General features: G+C 35.5%; 1 long non-coding RNA gene across 1 annotated transcript; it reads right to left on the bottom strand.

The window, feature by feature from the left end:
* LOC18042992 lies at positions 1 to 4,277 on the bottom strand. The gene is made up of 4 exons (XR_002905310.1): positions 2,134 to 4,277; positions 1,894 to 2,043; positions 1,666 to 1,769; positions 1 to 468 (listed from the first exon to the last, which is right to left on the bottom strand). It is a non-coding gene; the product is annotated as an uncharacterized LOC18042992 (long non-coding RNA).
* Positions 4,278 to 4,721: the final 444 nt, after the last annotated feature.

The following is a 4,721-nucleotide window of genomic DNA, read 5'->3' as shown; positions in this document are numbered from 1 at the left end:
TACGAAAGTAGCAAAACTTCATCAAATACTCTGTTTTGTAGTACTTCAACATATCTACTGGCTAAGAAGTACCATCACATATGAAAATGTCGGCACAAATATTCAAGCAAGTGCAAGTGTGTGGACGAGCCACTTGTGTTATCATGAAACTTAATTTGACTAAAAAAAATTCCTACAAGTATCAAAAGTTGGTGGATTATTGTGGTTTTCCTGCTTTATCGTTTTTTGAATAAAATAATATAAAGCTGTCGATTCTGCATTAAAGCATATGATTTGTGAAGATATGAATACCAAATCATTCCAACTCCTCAACTCTTGAGTAATTACTAGGTTCAGGGCATCTGTTGCGTCCGTTTATTTGATTTTGTTTGGTTCAATTGTAGTTCTGTTATTTAGTTTTTCCTCTGATGGTTCTGTTGCTCTGTGTATTTCACTGGGTTTGCTTTGCTTCACATCTTTCTTTCAAAACTAAGAAGGCAAGGAAAGAGAGCACTTAATTAGAAAATGCAAGAAGCATATATCAAATCATGCATATGCTCATGCTCTTGCCTATGAACAAATAAAGAACAACTGAATATCCTTCGTCGGATAACAAAAAAGAAAATCTAATCATCCATTTTCCATACAAGTAATGATATCATTACTTTTAGCAAATTAAAGGTGTTGTATCTTTTTTATTTAAAAAGTCTCTTAAGATTTTTATTTTTCCGGTTATTACACCTCAAAATTTGCATAGCCATAATGTCAATTTGTAATTATTTGTCCCAAGATGAAGATTTTCACTGGAGGAGAATTAATAATTACGCTATTTCAGCCCAGAGGACCATGAAGCCCCTTGGGTTGTTGACATTAACACTAGTGCGTTTACCAACCTAAACCTTCGGTTTGGTCAACTGTTCTAAATTGAACCTATGGTGAATGGAGGAAAAAGTAAAAGAGATTTATCAGAAACCTCCCCTGAAGTTTGACATATTCTTAGTTTAATAGATTGTATTTGTGTATTCTCAAATACCTCCCCTGGTGCTAGTATACCTTTTCTTAATACCCCTAATTTAGAAAAAAATAATTTGTATACTGAAAATAAAAAATTGTTGGTTAGTACCAGCATGCTTGTTTTGGTGCCTAAGGGATGTGAATGCAATGAAAATATCAAATCACCCCCGTTACTTTCCAAAATGACTTTGATAAATGAAACAAACAAAAGATTTAAGTCAAATATCAAAGAATCAGAAGGAAGCTGTTTTGAACTGGCCTAATTGCTATGCTTTCTGAATCAAATTTCGTTCAATCTTGGTGTCCCTCTTTTATTCAATATAAGAAGAATGAAAAAAGTAGGTTGTTTTTTACACAAGTGATAGAAATACTTCTTAACTTTAGACAGTGTAACACCATACACATCAAAGAAATAAGACAACAAACCATTTCCCATGCATAAAGCCAACAAAATTACTATTTAGTACAAGGGATGCAACATAATTTTAAATTTTATTCCTCAAGAGCTACAAGTGATACAAATGAGTACACAAATCAACCATCTGTAGCTTAACCAGAAGATGATGCGAATGCATGAAAATGAAAAAGCCTACGAATAGTATACATGGTAAGTATGACTAAGTAAAATAACAATTCTGATTGATAATACCACCAGCAACAGGACCTTCATACCTTCTCTTTATTAATCACTAGTTGGTATACTATAGCCCAGCCAAGTGTAAAATGAATGGCAATCGAGCTCTTGAGCCTCTGTATACCCTCCATAAGTTGTCTTGCTAAAACCCAAGAAATAGCTTATAAGATGAAATGGACCGCCCATGGTTCATACAAAGAAAAGAATAAGCCACCTATTAATTGAAGCTAACAACAGACATAAAATGATAAATGAAAAATGCTCACCTTCAGAATGAAGTCAATGTAATGAAGAGCACCATTCTCAAATTCAGTTCTGCCACCTGGAAAAATGTGGTATTCACCAGTAACTTTAACCCCATTTTGCTAACCCTTAACTTCTGCAAGCTTTGTGTGGGGAAAATTATAATACCAAATCTATCCCACACAGCATGAGAACAAATCTTAGCCCAAGTGAATTAAAAGTAGTCAAGTATATATTTTATAATGCATAATATAAGATCATACCCTATCCCTGCTTTGGGGCCACTTAATTGAGTGTTTGTATCCTTCCGGTAAAGGAGCAATACAGGTACAAGCTTCTTCAGGGCAATACCTCTCTCGATGTTCATAATGCTTTTGTGCTGGAAAGCATTCTAATTGCTTGCAAATTATCCAGGCAAGGGATGCAATCTGGCCTAGCAGTGGCATTACACACTTTCCAGCGACGACCATACTGGTCCTTAGATATAGAAGATTGTTGTGATATTTTCTGATTCTATGACTCAATAGGTTGAGTTGAGCAAGCCCCATTCTGAGCATTAGTTTCCTTCAGAATTTCTGACTAGTCACCAAAAGGAAAAATCTCAGTTGAAGCCTGATCCTTTCAACGACTCTCAGTGTCATTATCTTGATCTTGAGAATCCTTCTCCTTTTCAATCTGACTAGCCTGATCCATTTATTTTCATCCAAGCTCTTCTCTGATTCAATTTGCTCAATTTTATTCAATTCGCCGCCTTCTGTTTCTCCAGCTTCTTAATTCAAATCTCCACCTTCACTTTTAGATTCCTTATCTTCCTTTTTTCTAACATCATAATTTTTAGACACCGCCCTAGATTCCTCTTCAGACTCAGTATTCTCATCAAAACTCTCCTTCACTAAATTCTCTTCCTGGTTTTGATTAACCATATTCTTAGATTCACTCGTCTCACCATCACCCTCATACATATTCATCTCTTCGTGATTATCTTCCACTCTATTCTCTAACTTTTCAACAGGAACATCATCCCCATCCCCATTTGTTGAATCCTGTCATTCATCACCTTGATTTTCTACGAAAGGCCCAGAAAAATCTCAGATACTCTCTGTTTCACTTTGCTTATAGGCTCTTAAGAGGACAACATCCTGGATCCCACACCAGTACAACTGATGATGACATTAACATCCAAACGCCAACCAGAAAAAGACCAACAAACACTACTACAGTAACAATTGAACAAAGACAATATCACAGATTCTTTAGCTATTTAATATTCCATCAAATATAATTATATAATACCTACCAAGGATTTCCGAATAGAAGGCATTCTCATCATTCTCATCTCAAGCAGCAACCTCACCAGTAACACATTTTCATATCATGTTTCCACCACAGGTCGCACGTATAGAAAGAATGAAGTATTAATTAGCTTCAACAGAGCCTATTTCTTTATTTCTTTTTTTCCCAAATAAACCTTCATTCTTATATGTATAATTAAAATATCAACTGAATAAACAAAGTCTATGATTACTAGTACAACATTTTCATTTTCAAGCGGAGCTAGATAAGATATCAATGTCGTCAAATAAACCTAATTTAATCTTGAAACCATAAACTGCACTAAGCATAGCAGCAAAGCCAGAGCCTGACTATAAAGAAGCTAATATATATATATATATATATATAGATTAAACTTTTGTTTTATCTTCCACAAGCAAGAAATTCGACTGGAACATGAAATTTTTAACAATCTTACAAACATTATACACAAATCTCCATTAACGGCAAATAGGGGGATGAATCACTGACATCACCCAATTCATATATTCAATTAATGTATTCCCACCCCAGTCAGCAACGTGCTACCACAGTTGATTAGTTATTAGGGTTAAGGCTTACCGCAAAGAACTGAATGGCGTTAACTAAATAATGAGTTGAAACGGCATCTGCAATCGCATTAAATGGCATTGAACCGAAAGGTAGGGTTTAAATGAATGTTGGCCTGAGACAAAAGGGCGTGGCATATTGGGGTCTTATGGCTTCGTTTTGTTTCAATTGAAGGAGGGAAGCTGAGCGAGAGCTTTGATATGTAAATTTCAGCTTAATTTAAGCTAGGGTCTTCTTTCGATTGAAACAGAGAAAGATTTTGGGTTATTAAAGTGAAAGAGATGGAATAATACAAAAAATTAGCAAAGTGAAAGCGAGGGAATACAAGATTTATTATGGGTCCTAAGAGCTGAAGGCAATTCGCCATGGTTCTGATATACGGAAAACTTTCTTAGCTTTATCGGTGGTGGAAGTGAGGGTTAGGGCTAGGGTTCTACACAATGTTGTTGAGAATGGCTCAAAGTTCATTGATTTTAGGTTGCAGCGAGAGAGGGGTTTATTCAACACTTGTCGATATTTGGCTGAAGTGTTGGTATGTTTTAAGTTTCATAAAAACGACGTCGTTTAAATAGTCATCATTTTATGATATTATAAATCCACAAAACTTGAGCATCACTTATATCTATCATTTATTTATGTTAGTTAAGTTATAAGTCATGAATATGTCATAAACTCTGAACATATAAATATATGCCACACCAACAAAGTGTTGGCTCCACTGGCAATGGAGTCCCCTTAAGTGGCTTGACTGGGTTTGCTCCCTAGTTCGAGTTGTAGGAAAGTCGCTTTTGTTGGGAGAACTTATGCCTCCCGGTTCGAGCGGAAACTTGTAGTCTGAGTTGTGGTACGGGCTTAAAGATGTTTTCCACAGTTGGAGCCCTCCCCAGAATACCTCGTGGTTAAGACCAAAAAATAAATAAATAAATAAATATATGTCACAAATCTATCACACTTTCATGATACATTTGTG

The sequence above is a fragment of the Citrus clementina genome, unplaced genomic scaffold (genome assembly GCF_000493195.1).
Source record: "Citrus clementina cultivar Clemenules unplaced genomic scaffold, Citrus_clementina_v1.0 scaffold_5, whole genome shotgun sequence".
In the NCBI taxonomy this organism is placed as follows: domain Eukaryota; kingdom Viridiplantae; phylum Streptophyta; class Magnoliopsida; order Sapindales; family Rutaceae; genus Citrus; species Citrus x clementina.
This window is presented reverse-complemented; position numbering and strand designations above follow the sequence as displayed.